Here is a 20,611-nt window from a genome sequence, read left to right on the forward strand (position 1 = left end):
AGTTTTCCTGATCTTCCTTAATCTCCAGTTATTACTGTATGATCTCTTACCAAATTAACTTGCATTTACATATTTGTAAGTGTTATATCTCCTAGTAACATGTAAACACTTTGAGAGGAGACTATTTAGTCTTTGTTTCTTCGAATTTAAATGAATAAGTTGTTAACTCAACAAAAAGCCATATAAATTAATGATATTTTCTGGTATGAATTTTTCACCTTAAACTTGTCTGATGATGAAATTGTGGTGAAAGATTTCTTTGCACCATTTGTGCTATAGATCATTTTGTCAACAGCAAAAAATTTAGGAGTAAAGGACTAACATGTATTCCACTCCCTACTTGCCTTGCTCTTTTTTACCTTCCACGTTTTCCCATTTTTGTATTCCCCACCTTACTTATACTTCCTCTACTTCTCCCTTTTTCTTACTTTTCCTCCCTTTTTCCCATTATTTTATTTTCCTATTTCCTTTTTTCCTGCCCTCTTCTCTTATCCCCCCCCCCCCTTTTTTTCTGAGGCAATTGGGGTTAATCAACTTGTCCAGGATCACACAGCTAGGAAGTGTTAAAATGTCTGAGATCGGATTTGAACTCAGGTCTTCCTGACTTCATAGCTGGTGCTCTATGCATTTTACCACTTAGCTGCCCTTCTCCCTTTTTCTTTCATATTTTATTCTTAACACCAAATAGTGCACCTCCTTTCTCCTTCTTTTACCTTTTTCTGTCATTGTCTTCCGTCTGTTTTTCTGTTCCCTATTTCTCAGTTCTTTTTTCCCTCCTTCCATATTTCTTTTCTTTTTCCCTTTTCACATCATTCTCCTCTGTAACTGCCTCTGCTATTTTATTCCTTTCCAGTTCTATTGGTGACCCCTCCACACTGAGTCCTTTAGAAGTTGCTAAATCAACTGTTCTTACCTGATGGTTAGGGCTCTGATTAACTCCCAATCATCTCTCTCTCTCTCTCTCTCTCTCTCTCTCCTTTCTCTCTCTCTCTCTCTCTCTTTCTCTCTCTCTCTCTCTCTCTCTCTCTCTCTCTCTCTCTCTCTCTCTCTCTCTCTCTCTCTCTCTCTCTCTCTCTCTCTCTCTCTCTCTCTCTCTCTCTTTCTCTCCTTCTTCTCCTCTCCTCTCCTCTCCTCTCCCCCGCCTCTTCCTCCACTCCCCCCTATTTTTTTCTCTCTAATGACAAAGCTAGATCTCCAGGTACTGGAACCAAGAATTCTAATGTCTATACTTGGCCTTGGAGGTAGTGTGGAATCTATTATGGCTACTGGGACTTTGATCACTGCACTCTGTTAGGGCTAGAGTACTAGGAAACATCCAAACAGTACTGTGAGCAAAGGTGCAGTATGGAAATAGGGAGTGGAGTAGGGTAGTATGGGTAGAAGAAAAGGAGTCCTAATGCTTAGGAAGGAATCCTATGCCTTTGGCTTTAAGACAAAAGTGGTCTGAGTGAAGAGATCATAAAACTAGAGTTCTGGATACTGAAGCAGATGGAATTTCTAAATGGAGGAGGGAGATAAGTATGGAGGATTAATCAGTACAATACTACTAATACTCAAAGTCTAGATCCTATTGGTAGAGTTCTCTGGGCTATTTTTCCCATACTCCTAGCAGAGAATTGTGGGTACATAATGGGTACTCAATAAATGCTTGCAAATTGGATGATCTGCAGAATGGTGATGATACTTGTTCTTCTTAGGTCCCTGGGGTGTTATGAGGATCAAATGATACTGAAAGCTTTTTTACAGCAGAGTATTATGTAAGTACAAATAGTTTATATATCTATATAAACTATTTATATATTCTATTTGTCTATATGTAAGATACATTCTTATATCTATATACACTACTTATATTTTCTATTTGTGTTTGGAGAATTTACCTCGATAGGTTTAAATGAACATTGTATTAAAGGTGGTATTAGTGAAACTTGGGTTTTCTTATCAACTCTACAACTAACTTATCTATTACTGAACCAGTCACCTTATCAATCTGAGCCTAAAAAGTGAGATGTTTAAGTATTAAGAGCTCTTCTAGCACTAACATGTTTGTGTCCTAAATGACATTAAGTTAGTTTCTTTGGTCTTGTTTCTGTTTGAGTGCAGGAATGCTGTATTATTATTATTATTTTTAATTATATATATATATATATATATATTTTATAATATTATCTCTTGTATTAATTTTTCCAAATTATCCCCTCCCTCCCTCTACTCCCTTCCCCCGATGACAGGCAATCCCATACATTTTACATGTGTTATAATATAACCTAGATACAATACATGTGTGTGAATATCATTTTCTTGTTGCACAATAATCATTAGATTCCGAAGGTACATGTAACCTGGGCAGACAGATATTAGTGCTAACAATTTACATTCACTTCCCAGTGTTTCTTCTCTGGGTGTAGCTACCTCTGTCCATCATTGATCAACTGGAAGTGAGTTGGATCTTCTTTATGTTGAAGATTTCCACTTCCATCAGAATATATCCTCATACAGTATTGTTGTTGAAGTGTACAGTGATCTTCTAGTTCTGCTCATTTCACTCAGCATCAGTTGATGTAAGTCTCTCCAAGCCTCTCTGTATTCCTCCTGCTGGTCAAGGAATGCTGTATTATTATCTTGCATCCTTCATAATGTTAGGCACAGGATTAGCCTAATGAAGGCAATCAATTAAAAAATTCATGTTTAAACCAAACTCATTTCTCTCAATCCCCAACCCACTTGGCCACATCAGCTCCTCCTGACTTGTTAGTTTCTTTTAAAGATATCACCTTTTTTTAGTAACCCATTTTGCCATTTGGGTTACCTTTGATTCTTCCTTCTTCTTCAATCTTCACAATGTCAAGTTATTTCACTTCTGTCTCCAAATGGTTTCACATCTGTGCTGCAGCTTCATCTCTCCAAACTATTCTTTTGTCAGAATTATTTTTCACCTAAATCTCTGATAATATATTGGGTGGTGGGTGGCTTGAGAGGAAAACTCTTCATGGGTTTTGACTTTAACAGGGCATCAAGAATCTTGAAGCTTTGCCCCACTTACATTTGTAGTCTAGCCTGTGGACCCCTTGCTGTGACCAATCTCGATTTACTTATTTTTTTGGCATAGATTCCAAGTGTTGTCTCTTTTTGTTCAAGAATGGCCCTCTCTTCCTTATTTTCGTCTACAGAAACCCTTATGGCTCTTTCAGGATTCAGCTGATCCCTGTTTTGGTCACTGTCTTACAACGAGAAACTCATCTTTCCCTGCTTGGAAATGTTTTAGCACTTTATGCCTCCTTTATGGACTCAATATGTGTTATTTTGTATTAAAATTTGTGTCCCTGACTTATCTTCCTATTACATTGTCATTTTATCCCAGCCAATTAGTTGCCAAATCTTGCAAATAATACTTCTACAACATTATTTGCACCTATAGCGTCTTTAGCTCAGATTATTGGCCCACAGAATTTCTAAAAGAAAATAAAGTTTGTTTTTTTTTTGTATTTCCGATCTTTTTATTTTGTTTGAGATTTTTTTTGGACCGGTTAGTTTAGTTTTGTTGGCAGGGGCAACCTCCATCCCTCTCCCCCCTCTTAACTTTTAACTGCCTGATCCTAAGCAGCAAGTCTAGTAGGTAACGGGATCTGGGTTGGGTTGGGTGGTGCGTACAGATGGGGAGGGGGGCGCGGAGGAGGGAATGAGGGTCATAAACGAGAGCTATTTAGAAGGAACTAGAGGAGAGAGGGGAAGAGGAGAGATGGGAGGCAAAGAAAGAATCCGGAGACGACGAGGCCGGGAAGGAACAGCAGGAGGTCGTTGCAGGGTCTTGGACTGCCGGGTCCTGGCCCCCTTCCTAGCTCAGCACCGCCCCCTTATCTAACCCCTCCTTTCCCTCCCCGCCCCTCTCCTGCAATCCTCACTCCCTCCTCCTCCTCCTCTTCTGGATGGCCTCAGCGGCTTGAGCTGGAGACGTCCTGCGTTCTGCCCGTGAGTGACCCTGCCGGGGGGTGCGGGCTGGAGACTTGGAGGGGAGAGGGAAAAGAAGAAAGATTTGGGACCCTCCCTGTCCCAAAAGGTGCCTTCCCCACCTCGCTGGGGCTGCTGGATGGGACGAGAGTCCCGGCTCAGAGCCGTTGGGGAAGGCGGACCGCCCCCACTTTTCCTCAAGCTACCTTCTTCCTCCTGGCACCCTGCCATGTCGCCCCTCCGACACCCCGGGTGTTGAAGGGGCGGGGAAGGCTTTCCTGCAGTCCCATCTCGGGGGGGGGGGTAATCTGCTCTGGCAGACGGGCAGGAGCGAGTAAGAAGTTTGGAGGGGTGCGCCCCTCCCCCCACAACTTTTTACGTGTAAGAAATCCTGGTTGGAAACGGGGCCACTTAAGAGTCAATTGTAGGAGCCCCGGGAGAGAGCTCTGGGCTCTTGGGAGACTGCGCCTGAGGATTGGAAGAGAAGAGGGACACTTATCGCCTCCATCGCCTCGTCTGCAGCCTTTGGGGCATCTCTAACTTCAGCAGCTACCTAGAGCGCCGGGAGGGGCGGGGGGGCACAGTCCTCCGGGCCACTGTCACCGGCCCAGGAGTGGAGCTCGGCAGAAGCCTTTTCCCTGCCTGTTAGCCGTGGTCGCGCCACTCGTTTCTCGCCCCCTCGCCCCTTCCCGATTCCTCTCTTTTTGGTGGGGCTGATGGGGTCATGACGTTTCCCCTCTCTTTCTCTACTCTGGGGACTGAGGGTTCCCCAGAGCCTGACTTTGCTACTTCTGCCAGAGCAGCTGTGAGTGTTTTTGTTTCCTCCTAATCCTCTTTAGGTGATGAGCTTCTGCCGGGGGCTCCCGGAGCCAGATAGGTAGCATTTTCCATTAGCAGCTTGCTTTTGCCAACATTTATTTCTTCGTGATTTGGTTAGCAGAGCAGGCTGAAAGGTTCTCTCAAAACAAAGTTTGTGAATTCCGAAAAGTGAAGTTTCTCCCTCCCCAGAGACTTCCTTCCACAAAATTGCATTTCCTTTGGTTTTGGAATCTTTGACAAGCATCCACTCCTGTCTTCTTTCAGGAATGAGGATTCTTCACTTAATAGGATTTTCCAAGTTAGTTCGGGAAGAAAAAGAAAAGGCTTGCTTAAACGTGTGCCGGATCCAGTCCTTCAAAAACCAAAGAATTCCGCCCCATCATTCCCTAACTATGTTATTGGAAGATGGAAGCTCAGATGTAGCTTGTTTTCATACAGCTAAGCTTAATGTTACAGCCTCCCTGAAGGCTGGGAATTTTTAATTTGCCTGACATAAACCACCGGCCCTTTGCAGCTTGGCAAGTTCACTTTGTTGCATTCCTCTGCTTTCCCTACCTCCCCCCGACAAACACTCTCACTTTTAAATGGAGTGTATAAAAACTAAGGCAACTCAACAGCTAAAGTGAGCAGTTCCACAAACAAGAACCAGTCTCACTTATTTTTAACCCTAGACTGGCTTTTCAACCTGAATTCTCTTGGGTGGAAAAAATTGTGGATCATTGTGTGGTTTTTCTCTCCATTCTCATTAAGGTTGAATCACCGTTTCCATGACATGTTAAATTCTCGGGGTGGCTGGAATGGGCTTGTAAATTCCAGGATGAGTCCAGGCTCTAGTTGGGGTAAGAAGTAGCTAAGAGGCATTTTTTTTTTCCCCTGGGCAAATTTGCAGTGTTGATACCAGTAAATTGTTCCTTTGGAGGCCACTGTTTCAGTCTGGGTAATTTAACTTGACTGTCTTTATAAGGAAAGGATCGTTTAAAAGTAAACAAGATATGAGTGGGGATTTTTTTTTTTTTTTAGCTTGCTTAAGAAAATGAACTTTAAAATACTTTAGAGGTTCCTAAATTCTTGTTTATGTAAATAAGTTGTTTACATACAATTTGTTTAAGTAAATTGTTTACTTATAAACAATAAATGATACTGCAGATTATTCACAATCTAATCTTTGTGGTCTGGAAGGCTCAGCTGTTGACAACATTGCTTCAACAAAATAGTCCAAGTTATTGTCTTTCTCTTTGAAAATAACAATTTTAGCTAAAAATGATGCTGCAGACTTCTAAAAATCAGTTCTGTATTGCCATCCCCATGAGTATGAATTTACTATGATTAAGTTTTACTATTATACTTTAAAGAAATAAAGTAAATCAGTGCTAGTATCCTAGTGATTTCCATGAAAAGGAAAACATTCTTTAAATTAGTGTTTGGATTCATTATTTGGAAAGTTATTGCTTTAGCTGCAGCCTTTTTCCCCCAAAGGATTTTTGATAGTATATTTAATGCTCTAATGAACAAATATTCTATTTAGAAAGACATTTCCTTTGTATTTAGTTTTCCTGTCACTTAATAGAAACTGTTAAAATGAGTTTCCTCATTGATAGGCATCTTTTAACTTACAATTCAAATACTACCTCTTAGAGGAAGCTGTCCCTGATTCACACCCAACCTTCTCAGATAATGTAACATTTTGTTTACACACCTTTACTTACTCTGTATTACTGTTATTCTATATGCTTCATATTCTATTATGTTCAACTGGTACTATGCAGGATGCAATGGGGATATAATGAAAGCTTGTGCCTTCATAATAAATAAATAAGCAAATAAACAGACAAATGAATAAACAAATAATAAATAAAATAATAGCTATATATGGGTCAGGCATTGTGCTAAGTGTTTTTATAAATGTTTCCTTTTATCTTCATAACCACCCTGAGAGGTAAGGTGTTGCTATTATCCCATTTTCTAGTTGAGGCAAGTGAGGCAGAGATTAATGGACTTGCCCAAGGTCACACAGCTAGTAAGTGCTGAGGTCAAATTTGAACTGGGGCCTAACTTCACTCCAGCTTCATGCCTCTAGAATCAGTCTAGTTGGGAAGATGACATATAGCTAAAATAAATGACTATGATTAAGTTTTGAATACATGTTAGCAGATTTAAGCAAGGAGTTCAAAGGAAGAAGAGAAAACTTTGGGATGGGATAGCCAAGAAATGCTTTGAATGAATTCAGTCAGGATCTTAAGGGGAAAGGGAGGCTATTATCTACATTGTGGGGGGGGGGGGAAGCAATTTAGGGAATCACAGATGTATAACTTCCTTTTTCTGTATATTTCAGATATAGGGCAGATATTTTGCAGGACCGGAAGAGGTAGAATACAAATGCATATTAGAGGAGAAAAAGGCTACTAGATAACTGGAGAGGCAGATTTCATTACTGTTGTTTAATCATTTCATTCCTGCCCAACTTTCCATGATCCCTTTTGCGGTTTTTTGGTACAGATACTGGAGTGGCTGATTGCCTATCAGTTAAACATTTCCTGAGACCAGACTCTTGGTCTCCGTGCTAGTGGAGGAGATTTTGGGAGGCTGATAATCCTGGATCATTATTAACCCTGTGTCCAGAAAGATTAGAGGGTAATAGTTCTGAAATGGCAAGAGATTTTGCTAATGGATAGAGGAGAATAGTCTTCAGAGTCCTGGGTTCTTAAGAAGGATTCTGTAAACTTTCCCTTTTCTCCTTTCACTACCTCCCCTCCCTACCAATCTCTTGAAATTCTAGTCAGTTCAGTGGCCTAAACCTTTCCTGTTAACCTCTCCTTCCCACTTATAGTCAGTCACCCCATTAAAAATTATTTAAACGTTCATTATGTGTCAGACATTGTTGAAGAAAGGCAAGATAGGCATTTCCCTTGAAAAGTTCACATTCTGAGAGAAACAACATGTAAATTACGAGGTACAGTGCCTATGAGATAAGTAGAGTAGAAGGTAATTTTAGAAAGGAATGCATTAAATGCAGTTGGGAGGACCAGAAAGTTCTGAGCTGGTTTGAAGAAGTCCAGGGAAAATAGAAGGCAGAGGGGAGGAAGGAGATATGGGAGTCAGCTAATAAAAAAGGTACCCAGATGGAAACTGGAGGTACAGTGTCTTGTTTGAGGGACTATAAGCTAGCATATCTGAATCATAGTGTTTATGAAAAAAAAGTAGAGTGTAAGAAGACTGGAAAGGTAGGAAGGGATCAAATTATGATGAAGATATGCTAAACAGGGATGTGTGTGTATATATATGCATATATATAAACACATGTATATAAGTATAAACACCTATATGTATGTATATAGCTATAGATATATCCATAGATGATCTTGGAGATTTGTAATAGGGGGCCATTGGAGTTTAATGAATGGCTGATATGGGCTGACCTGTACTTTAGGAAAATCACTTTGGCAGCTCTCTTGATACCTCCTTCACCCCTTACCAGCACACAAAGCTGTTAGATATGTTGTAAAATGGGAAAAAACCCCAAAGAAACCCAACTGTTATTCTTTGTATATAGATAGTGATGGGGGTACAGGTTCTAGGAGAAATACAGCAGTAATTCTGAGGCCCCCAGACCTTAGGGGTGCTATTGTTTTAACAATCTGCATGGTAATGATCCTGGCTCCTGGCCTTTGGCAGAAAGCAACCAGTTAGTTGGTCAGTGATAAAAGGGTTTCTGGGATAAATGGTGAGGCGCATACTGGACCACTTCTCAGTTCTACCTCTGGGCCATAATTAGCCTATCAGTGACATGAAGAGCCAGATCTCTCTGCCTTTTCCTATAAATTTGTCTTCTTGCTCCTGGTTCTTTGCTAAATCCTTTTGGAACTTAGCTCCTTCAATTGGCCTTACAATTAGCAATAAACTTTGCCCCTTGACTTGGAGAAGGATCCAAGCCTGCAGATTCTTTTGAGACACCTTGTGACCCCAAGCTTTTGTGATCTCCTTTTGGACCTCAACAATATCACATTTCCTTTCAGTGGGATGGGCTTATTCATTACTGTGTCTCTACTAGTGGGGATGAAATTGAATTAAGCTATCCACACTTTCTCTCCTTGCCACCAGCTTCTATCTATAAAACAGCATCTATCTATAAATCCGAAGGGCATCATATGGGGTTAGTGTATATCACTGGAATGAGGCTTGTTTTGTGATTGTCAAGATAGTTTTTCTCTCTTTCAGGCCAATGGTCCCATCAATTAATCAGTTACATGCCAACTCTGTGCCAGGTTTTGTTCTGCATTTAGGTTTGCATTCTGAATTACCACCTTTATTAACATGAAACTAACAGATGTGACCAATACTAAATGGACAACTTAGTCTAAGAAAAAGAAAGTGATTATGAATAATTGAAAACAACGGATAGTCTAATAATTGTTATGTGATTTGATATAGATTACAAATACATTCTTTCCTTCCTTTATATCCAGCAGAAACTTTGATACTAGTGCCATTTCTTTGCATCTTTTTTATCAGAAAGAGAAATAAAACATTTATGGGTTGTTGTTTATTCATTTATTTTTTTCCCCAGAGTCTTTTTACTATAAACATTTGAGGGCCACAAAAGGACAAAACTGTCAGAATAATCATACCCCCATACAAATAATGATGGCTCAGACCATAAAAATAATTTTTCCATTGCAAAGCTAAGCCAAGAATTACATGGAAGCAACATGGAAGTATAATTTAAAACAGCAGAAGCGCAGAAATTCAAAGCTAAGGCTGATACTTTGGCCTTAGCTCATTTCTTCGAAGCCTTTTGGTCTTTATCATGACTCACATTAAGGACTGATTTGGAGGGACAAGCATGTAGTAATTGATGTTGTAAACCTTATTGTTGTGGGATTTTGTTTAGTGTTAAGCCAAACAAAGGATAATGCTTAATCTGAAATCTATACTACTATGAACCTCCTTTCTTTTAACTCCAGATTTTATGCTTCCAATTGCTTTTTCTAAACATCCTCTAATTTTTCTTCTAGTAGAGGATTCTATAGGAGGTGCAAGATCTGATTTCATTCAGAATAGCATTCTGGATGGCAGGCGCTCTGGATTTTGTGAAAATTGTTGTGGAAAAGAAAACCATATTTTTCTGGGAATTGGTTGATAATGCTGGAAGTCTCAGATTCTTGGATGGCACAGATTAGGCCACATCAAGGTTTTTTCTGCTCTGGTTAGAGAAATAATTAGTCGTTTTCTAAGCTTTAGATCTCAGTCCTCTCTGGTATAATAAATTCTTTTTGACTGACTGTCTTGTTGGCTGACCAAATGTCGGTTTTGCACTCATAGAAGAGTTTAAACATATGCCCAGCAGCCCTCAACTGTATACTTGACAGAATCTGTTTATCTGTTAATACCTTCCCTTCAGTGTGTTGTATTACAGAGGTATCAAACAATGACCCCAATGAATTGACCACAGGCCCAAAGAATATTAAAATGTAATTGGGAAATACTTAATAAAATAAATAAAAATAGATGATATTACATTTGAAAACAAAGTCAATATTCAGCCTGCAGGGCTGCTTATACAGGGTTAGTGGGTACTCTTTCTGAGTTGGCACCATTGGTGAAACAGATGAAATGGAGTTCTTGAAGTCAGGAAGACCTGTATTCAAAATTTTCCTTTGATGCTTATTTATCTTTATTACTCTGGAGAAGCATGTCACTTAGTTTCTCAACTTCCTTATTTGTAAAAATGTAAATGTAGATTGTAAATGTAAATTTGTAAAAATGTAAAAAAAATTTTGTAAAAATGAGAATAACAAAAGTATCTATATCCTAGGATATATATATGTATATATATATATGCATACATATATATCTATGTATATATACTCTATATCCTAGGGGTATAGTGATTTCAGTAATTATGAGATAATATGTGCAAAATGATTTGTAAACCTTAAAGCCTATGGAAACAACAATTCATAATTATTACTAGTCTGGTGTTTCCCTCTGATTTGCTTGGGTTTTGAGCTAGCCACATTTAGGGAATAGCCTCTGTCCTAACAGGACATGTATAAAAATTTCCTAAAAAAGGCAGTTGTTTAGTTATCAGGGTCTTTTTTTTTTTTTTTTTTTTTTTTAATATTTCTCATAGTCTATGGTGAGGAATTGGGATTAGTAGGATTGAAAGGTACATGAATAGAGATCTCCAGAGTCCATTACCTGAGGGGAGTCCTGAACTGTCCATTAATCAAATCACAAATAAGCATCCACTCTATATCAGGCCTTGGGGGTACCAAAAATATGGCAATTTTTCCCCTCAAGAAGCTTATATTCTGCTGGGGAAACAATATGTCAGGTGGTCAGCAAGCATTTACTAAATGCTTACTGTGTGAGGTGTTCTGTTAAGGGCTGATAATACAAAGAAGAGTAAAAGCACAGTACTGGAAGAGACAAAATGTTAAAACAAACAAAAAACCCTACCTACATTTGTAGGTAAATACAAAATAATAAATTAAGAAAGAACAAGATAATTTTATTTGAAGGAGGAGTGGACTCTAGCTCCTGGGATGAGCTGAGACCACTCAAGTAAGTACCAGAAATGAGGGTCAAAAATCCAGCTGGAGATAAAGAAAAAGCATGCATTCAGTGAAGCTCCAGAGAGCAAGTAAAGAATTTTTGTCATGAGAACTGAATAAAATCGGGAAAACAGTCATGGATTTTTAAAAAAGTTAATTTAAGAGTGAATTTAGGACTGATGGGAAGAACTATACAATCAGTGGTTTCTAATGGCTCTGCATACCCCTGGTGGCCTAAATAAGTCTACTTCTAAAAGGATCTTGTCATTAAATTAAAGCTCATTTTGAATTCTATTGGTTAAGCACCATACCTGTGCACACAGGGGCACTTAAAGAAATAGCAATCAAGCCATCCGAAGTAACAAAAAAGGAGGTAGGATTGTATTTGCCAATTAGTTCTACCTGTTCACTTAATTCTTTTTGACCTGCTTTGCTTTCTGAGAAGCAGAACAGCACACATTTTATCCAGGAATTAGCCCTGTTTGGAATTAAAGGCCAGGTCCAGAGAATTTGGGAGTACCATCGTTTAATTTTTAATCGAGCAGGAGGAACCAAAACCTTTTTCAAATTCCCCAACAGACTCCAGGTGTCTTTTTGAATTCACCAATTTTGAGTAAGCAGGATGAAGATACACACAAGGGAGGGTAGAGTTTCTCAGATTTCTTGGTTTGCAGGAAAGGGATGGTGAGTGGATCCATGGATCCATCAGTCATTTTATATCCATGGTTCTTAAGCCTTTTTATGTGTCATGGATCCCTTGGGCATCATCAAACAATGATGTCTGTGGATCCCTTCCCATAGCAATGTTTTTAAAAATCGGTAAAATAAAATACAAAAGAAAGAAATTATATTGAAATAGTTATTAAAATAATAATTTTTAAAAAGCTCACAGATTTCATGTTAAGAATTCTGGCTAAGTTGTTAATGTTCCCGTTTACCCATCCCTCTGCCCTCTGCCCTCTGCCAGGGAGAGGACACTGCCTGGTTAGCTGACTTCCTGGCCTTCCCCCCTGCTGATTGCCCTTTGGCCAGTAATAGCTGATGAAACCTGTAACCTTTGAGGGCCTTCCAGCCCATTTTATCCTGTCCCTACACCCCCGCAGCATCTCCTGCTTCCTACTTATCTAGATTTCTGACCTGTTTTGCTTTACTCTTTATTCTCTGTATCCTCCTGGTTCCCAGCTAACTCCCTACAGCTTGCATTGATTCCTAGTACTCATATCTGTCTGACTCTTTCTTATCTGCCTGGTTTCCGATGATTGCATCTTTCATGATTCTTAATTCCAGATGACCAGTCTTGTTTTGCGTCATTCTTAGCTTAAACCTTGTGTGTGTGTGTGTGTGTGTGTGTGTGCTGTGTTCTTCTGACACTCTTAGTCCTGGTCTCTTACCCTTTACCTAATGATCCAAGACAGCTCACAATCCATCACTTACTCTTTTCAACAGGAACCCATAGAGGTTTCATGGCTGCAGTTACTGCCTGTAGTAATCTTTGAGCCAAAGAATATAAAATCTGATACTTTTTATCCCATTTTTAACCTCAACTTTACCAGACTACCACAGTGGTCCATGACATTAAGACAGTTAAGAACTTCTTCCTTCATCGTGTACAAAGTATGCTTCTTTTGACATCGCTGTGATCATAGCAATAAAGTCATACTGTCCTCATTTTACCAGTGAGAAAACTCCCGCACAAGGATTAAGTGACTTGACCTGAGTCCCACTTCTAACAGGACTCAGAGCTATTTTTCTGACTTTTTTAAGCTGAAGAAATTTTCAACTCTTTTATGCTGGACCTCCTCCACCATCACTATCCTGTCTACTCAACCCTGTAGTCTTTGTGTGAATTCCTATTCCCTTGAGCTAGCATGGTAGGCAATGTACTTTAGGCAGACAAACCTGAATCAGCAGCAAGAAATGGAGGACTTTGGATGACTCTGCCACTGGTACAAAACCATGAGAAAAATCATTTGGAATTTTAATTGGGTTCAGCAGTGGAATGTCTTTCTCCATAGTTATATATGGACAGGATTCATTTAAGATGAGTTAGGTACAGCTCTAAGATATGGGTTGGACTTAGTAGCCTCTCACAATCTTTCACTTTTTGTTCAGTAATTCAATTGAATCCTATTCTTCTTGATCTGATGGACTAGAACATACCAGGCCCTTTCTCCTCCACTATCTCTTGAAGTCTCCAAATTCATATTCATTGTTTCCATGATACTATATACCCATCTTCTCCTTTACTGTCCTCTTTTCCTTTTGCTTTCAATCTTTCCCAACATCAGGGTCTTTTACAGTGAGTCCCATCTCCTTATATGACCAAAGTATTTAAGTTTCAGTTTCAGCATTCAACCTTTCAGTGAGTAGATTGAATTCATTTATTGTCTAATTTGATCTCCTTGTATCCAAAGGACTCTCAAAAGTCTTTTCCACATTTGGAAAGTGTTGATTTTGTGACATTCAACTTTCCTTACAATCTAACTCTTCCAGTCATGTGTTGCTACAGGAAAAATCATATCTTTGATGATAGGGACCTTTGTCTTTGCTTTTTAGTATGCTATTTAGATCGCCATAGTTTTCCTTCAAAGCAGCAAGCATCTTTTAATTTCATAGCTGCAGTTACTGTCTATAGCACTCTTGGAGCCAAAGAATATAAAATCTGATAGTACTTCCCATCTTTTATCTCTCCATTTGCTAGGAAGTGATGGGACCGGTTGTCAAGATCTTCGTTTTTTGATGACAGCTTTTACTGTCTCCTCCTTGAAAAGGCAACCACCTTAGAACATCCATGATCGTTCAAGATAACAGGTTCTCTCGTGATTCACTAGTAGGAAGGAAACAAGTATTTATTAAATGTTTATTATGTGTCAGGCACTATGCTAAGTGTTTTATTTCACTTGACCTTCACAATAAATCTAAGAAATAGTTGCTATTATTGTGACCCCCCTCTTTGCAGTTGAAGAAACTGAAGCAGGCAGAGTTTAGTGACTCATTCTGGATCACACAGCTAGAAAGTGTCTGATGCTAGATTTAAACCCATGTTCCTGATTCTAGATCCAGCACTCTCCTGTCTATCAGCTGTTTCTAGCATATTTTATAGCTTGAATAGTTTTATAGTTCAGAATAGAAGAGATATGGTTTCCTTATCTGAGTTTCTGAAATTCTTGGGTCAATGCAGAGGAAAACCACCAACGTGGCACGTTTGAAACCCCAAGCTAAAACAAGGGCTTGGAAAAGTAGGTGGAGTGAAGGGAGGGGTAAAAAATGCCCACATTCCACAATAGCCTGTTCTGCCAATTCTGTGTAGTCGACATAACTTAGCTTTGAATGTATAGCTGGAGTAGCTTTCAGTGAACTGGAAGCATATTGGGCAGGAGGGAGAAAGGAGGCCCCATGGGAGAAGAGGGGGAAGAGAAGGGAGAAAGAATTCCTTTCTTTGCAAATTCTGAATTTTCTTCAACTTTCTTCTTTGTGAAATGCCACAAGGCCCAGACTAAATTATACACAGTTCAAATAAAGTTCCTTTCCATTGGCCCTCCTACTGACAGGACTATAAATTATACAGTAATGGGGGCAAAGTTGAAGAGCAGCATATGTAAAAGACAGTCTGTAAGCACTCCACGGAAAGTCAAGTGTGGGACACATGGAGAAAACTCAGCTCCAAATTGAGAAAATTTAAGAATGTTGATTGTAAGTTCCTGGGTGTGACGTTTAAGGAGAGGCAAAATGATGGGAGTGCTAACGGGTATTAAATTAGGAATTAACAGTTCAGAGATCTAATCTTGCCTCTCCCATCAACAGTATCATTGGACAAGTCAACTTTAGTTTCATTGTAAAATGATGGGTTTTTTTGTAAATTTTTTTTTTTAAATGATGAGTTTGGACTAACTTGATCCCTAAATGTTCTTCCCTTTCTGAGATCCTGATTCAAAGATCTTCTCTACTTTAGAAGGCTGCCTGAATTCAAATGACTTAACTTGTGGAGGAAGAGGAGCAGAATTAAATATGGGATTTGATAATGAGAGAAAACATTCTGCAAGTATTTTTTCTATACAGAGTTAGATATTGATTTTTTTTGTTAAGGATTTTTTAAGTTTCTGTTTCCTTTTCCTTTAAAAGTCCTTTCATTTTGCTTTAATTAAAAAAAATTTAAAAAGACATATAAAGGAATTTAAAAAAGTAGTCAGGTAGGAGAACTAGGAGAGAGTGGTGTCTTAATCTAGAGAGAAGAAAGTATCATGAGAGTAATTAACTGTCACAGTTGCAGGGAGGTCAAGGAGAATGAAAAGAGAGAAAAGGCCATCAAATGTGGCAAATTCAAAGTTTCTTAACTTTGAAGAGAGCAGTTTCCCGGGAATGAGGAGGTTGGAAGCTGGATTGTAAGGGGTGGAGAGAGTGAGAGGAGAGAAAGTAGGAGTTTATTGTTGGTGGCTTTTTGGAGGAGTTCAGCTATCTAGGGCAGAAGAGATGTAGGACCATAGCAGGGATGTCAAGTGATGGTTTTGTGGGGGGATAGGAGAGACTGGGGCTTGTTTGTAGGCAGTAGTAAGTGGGTCAGGAGACAAGAAGAAATTGAAATTAAGTGAAAGAATGGGGAAGGCAAAAGGGATTTATTGATTTATTAGAGGAGGTAGGATGAAACTGGATTACTAAAAGTAGAGCCATTAGCTCTGGTAAGGAGTAAGGAAGCTTCTTCATCAAGTGAAACAGGAGTGAAGGAGAATAACGGAAGGCAGCCAAATGATAGGAAATGAGGAAGAGGGGAGAAAAGGGAGTTCATGATGAATGGCCTTGATTTTTTTTTTTTTTTCTGTGAAATGTGAGGCGAAATTCTTGGCTGAGAGAATCTGGGGGAAGGGGAACCAGGGGAGTTTTGAGGAAGGATGAAAAGGTTTGGAAGAGCTGATATGAAGAGTGAGATAGTATTAAGGAAAGTATAATAGGATTGCTTAGTAGCAGTGAGGGCCCCATTGAGATGATGTAACGTAAATTTGTAGGGGACTCAGAATAGTTGTAGAGTTTTCTCCTTTTTTCAGCAACATGAATCTAGGCTTGAAGGTGACAAATGGTGGGATCATCCAAGGCCGGAACTTGGCTGAGCATAATTGGTGGTTTGATAAGGTTCACCAAAAAGTAAAGACAAATGGGATAGTCTAGTGTAGGGGAGATGGGAGGGAGAGAATGGAGTCAAGAGATTGGAGGTCATGGTGAGGATGAAGAGTAGGATTTCATAAAGGGCGAGGCAGAGAGGGGAAAAGACAGCAGATTATGATTGGATAAGGGAATTTCAGGATTCTTGAACACTGAGATGTATTTGTGAGTGATGGCAAGGTCAAAGGTATGACCTTTGCTGAAGTTGGGTGGAGGAGTAATTCATGACAAGTGAGTGGCTAGGGTATTTGAAGGAGAATTAGTCTCTATGTTGAAGTCCCCAGCATGAGGGCAGGAACTGTGAAAGAGAAACAAATTGTAAACTGGCTGTCAAGCTTATTGAAAAAAGAATGGGACAACTGCTACCAGGGTAGTAGATATGAATAACATGAACCTTAAAGGAAGAGAAGTTTTTTTTTTTTTTTTTCTCCCCTGAGGCTGGGGTTAAGTGACTTGCCTAGGGTCACACAGCTAGGAAGTATTAAGTGTCTGAGGTCAGATTTGAACTCGGGTCCTCCTGAATTCAGGGCTGGTGCTCTATCCACTGCGCCACCTAGCTGCCCCTGAAGAGAAGTTATTAAGTGAAGGGGAAAGTGGCAAAGGTGAGCAAGATGGTGTAATGTTAATGTAAAACAGAAATGTTCAATTATTTTTTTATTAAGGAAAATATTTCTATTTATTTAATATTTAAAATTGTTAAATATTTAAAATATTTAGTAAGTGCTAACTATACTCTAGGAACTTGGTTAAATATAAATATAAACAAACAAGATAGGAATCCCTACCCTCTAGAAGTTTACAATCTAATCGGGGAATATAGCACATTAAGAGAAACTGGTAAAGAGGACAGGAAGCAAGTGCAAGTGAAGAGGAAGGATGAGTCTGTAGAGAATTCAGTCAAAAGTATGTGATACATGGATTGGAACCTTCCTAAAATGGTGGGCTCAGAGAAAGAGTTATTAATGACCCAAAGAAAGTCCTGGAGCAGAGATTTTTCAGGGTAGCAATGAGGAAGGCAAGGAAAGGGAGGAAAATCCTGGAGAGAATCCAGGAATGAGTGAAGTGACACATGGCTGGAGTCTCTCCTAAAATGGTGATCAGAATGAAAGTGAGGGGAAAGACATCTTTTAGAGGAATTGAAATTATTTGTTACATGAGGTGGCTCTCTGGGAGGAGAAGGAGGAACGCAGGCTAAATTTTTTTTTAAAGGGGTAATTGAGATCAATAGGAGAGAGGAGACTTCAAGAGAATGCAGACCTCTATATTAAGAATTATATCCTCAAGACATTTAAAATGACTTGTAGAAATCATTATGGTGCCCGATGTCCATGATTTTTGAGAAGTCATGGAACAGAGAGGTGTGGTAGTACTGGAGGTGTCCAACTATAAGGGAAACTGAGGCACTGGGGGTCACTGGCATAGAAGAGAGAGCAAAGGTAATGCTTTTCACAAATCATGAAAGATTCTCTGGGAGTTTGGAAACCAATTGGATTGGAGGAAAACAACAGCTACTTCTCCAGCACCCAGAGAGTATCCACAATTTGTTTTTTTTCCTAGCAAATTTATTTATTTTTAATACACATTGCTTCGTGAATCATGTTGGGAGAGAAAAATCAGAGCAAAAGGGAAAAAAACAAACTATGGGAGAGATAAAAATAAAAAAAAAGAAGAAGAAGAAGTGAACATAGCATGTGTTGATTTACATTCAGCTCCTTAGTATTTTTTTTTCTGTATGCCAAAGGCACTTTCTGTCCAAAGTCTATTTCTATTGGGATTGCTTTGGATCACAGAACAACTGAGAAGAACCAAGTCTTTCATAGTTGATCATCGCACATTCTTGCTGTTATTGTGTACGGTGTTTCTGCTTGTTTTGTTCAGTATCAGTTTGTGTAAATCTTTCCAGGACTTTCCATAATCAGCTTGTTCATCATTTTTTGTAGAACAATAACATTCTATTACCTTCATACCACAGCTTATTCTGCCATTCTCCAGTTGATGGGTGTGTGCTCATTTTTCAATTCTTTGTTACCACAAAAAGAGCTGCTACAAGCATTTTTTGCACATGTGGGTCCTTTTCCCTCCTTTATGATTTCCTTGGGATATAGGCCCCAGTAATGGCACTTCTGGGTCAAAGGTTATGCACAGTTTTATAGCCCATTGTACATAGTTCCAAATTGCTCTCCAGAATGATTGGATCATTTCACATTTCCACCAACAATGCATTAGTGTTCCAATTTTCCCACAGCCCCAACATTTATCATTATCTTTTCCTGTCATCTTAGCTTATATGAGAAGTGAATGGTGGTACTTCGAATCGTTTTAATTTGCATTTCTGTAATCAATAGTGATTTAGAGCATTTTTTTCACATGACTCTAGATGGCTTTAATTTTGTCATCTGAAAATTATCCGTTTATGTCCTTTGACCATTTATCAATGGGAATGATTTGTATTCTTATAAAATTCGACATAGTTCTTTATGTATTTTAGGAATGAGATCTTTATCAGAACACTGGCTATAAGGATTTCCCCCCTGGTTTTGTACTTCCCTTTTATTCTTCTTCTTCTTATTGGTTTTGTTGTGCAAACCCTTTTTAATTTAATGTAATCAAAGTTGTCCATTTTGCCTTTTATAATGTTCTCTAGTTCTTCTTTGGTCATAAATTCCTTCCTTTTTCAAAAATCTGAAAGGTCAATTATCCCTTGTTCTCCTAATTTGTTTATGGTATCACTCTTTATGCCCAAATCCTGTACCCATTTTGACCTTACTTTGGCATGGGTTGTGAGATGTAGGACTATGTTGAATTTCTAATATATTATTTTCTGTTTTTTTTTTTTTTTTTTAGCAATTTTTGTCAAACAGTTAGTTCTTATTCCAGAAGATGAAGTTTGAGGGTTTGTCAAATACTAGATTGTAGGCCTTGTGTTATATGTATGTCATCTACTCCACAGATCCACCACTCTGTTTCTTAGCCAGTACCAAATAGTTTTGATGACTGCTGCTTTATAATATAATTTTAGATTTGGTACTGCTAAGCCACTATCTTTTGTAATTTTTTTCATTAATTCCTTTCATACTCTTGATCTTTTGTTCTTTCAGATGAATTTTTAAATTATTTTTTTCTAGTTCTGTAAAATAAGTTTTTGGAAGTTTGATTGATATGGCATTGAACAAGTAGGCCAGTTTAAGCAGAATTACCATTTTTATTACATCATATTGGCCTACCCATGAGTAATTGATATTTTTCCAATTGTTTAGATCTGACTTTATTTGTGTGAAAAGTGTTTTATAATTATGTTCATTATGATTTTTGGGTTTGTTGGAATTTCTCTTTCTATCTCTTGCTGATAGTTATTTTCCGTAATATATAGAAATGCTGATAATTTGTGTAGTTACCCACAATTTGTACAAGAGGTCATCCATTTCCTCTTCTGCCATAGTGCCCCACAGAGCCCCACTTTCCTTTACACCCGGATATCATGAGGATAAATGCAAAGTTATGTGTTAAAAAAATTAATTGTACATCTAGAAGATGGGAAGACATTACTAGATGATGATCCTTGTGAGAGGAAAAACACCCAAATTAAGGGATTTTTATCATGCTGTAAGATCAAAATATGTCAATCGTGTGATATGGCTGCTTTGAAAAGTTGATTTAACCTTAGAAAACATTAATATAACATCCAAAGAAAGATGGGTAAAAATCTTTTTTTTTTTTTTTTTTTTTTTTTTACAAGATATATGCATGGGTAATTTTTCAGCATTGACATTTGCAAAACCTTTTGTTCCAACTTTTCCACTCCTTCTCCCCATCCCTTCCCCCAGATGGCAGGTTGACCAATATATGTTACATATGTTAAAGTATACATTAAATACAATATATGTATACATGTCCATACAGTTATTTTGCTGTACAAAAAGAATTGGACTTTGAAATAGTGTACAATTAGCCTGTGAAGGAAATCCAAAACGCAGGCGGGCAAAAATAGAGGGTCTGGGAATTCTATGTAGTGGTTCCTAGTCATTTCCCAGAGTTCTTTCTCTGGGTGTAGCTGGTTCAGTTCATTATTGCTCTAAGGAGTTGATTTGATTCATCTCTTTGTTGAAGAGGGTCATGTTCATCAGAATTGATCATCA

At 38.6% G+C, this 20,611-nt stretch overlaps 1 protein-coding gene across 1 annotated transcript in view; it reads left to right on the forward strand.

The window, feature by feature from the left end:
- The first annotated feature begins 3,797 nt into the window (after nt 1-3,797).
- The window catches only part of STON1 (stonin 1), a 63,328-nt gene continuing 46,514 nt past the window's right edge, over nt 3,798-20,611 (forward strand). Inside the window, exon 1 of the mRNA XM_074286794.1 lies at nt 3,798-3,969. The gene's annotated coding sequence lies outside the window, so the exon portion shown is untranslated. The remainder of the gene's footprint in view (nt 3,970-20,611) is intronic.

The sequence above is a fragment of the Sminthopsis crassicaudata genome, chromosome 2 (genome assembly GCF_048593235.1).
Source record: "Sminthopsis crassicaudata isolate SCR6 chromosome 2, ASM4859323v1, whole genome shotgun sequence".
Taxonomy (NCBI): Eukaryota; Metazoa; Chordata; class Mammalia; order Dasyuromorphia; family Dasyuridae; genus Sminthopsis; species Sminthopsis crassicaudata.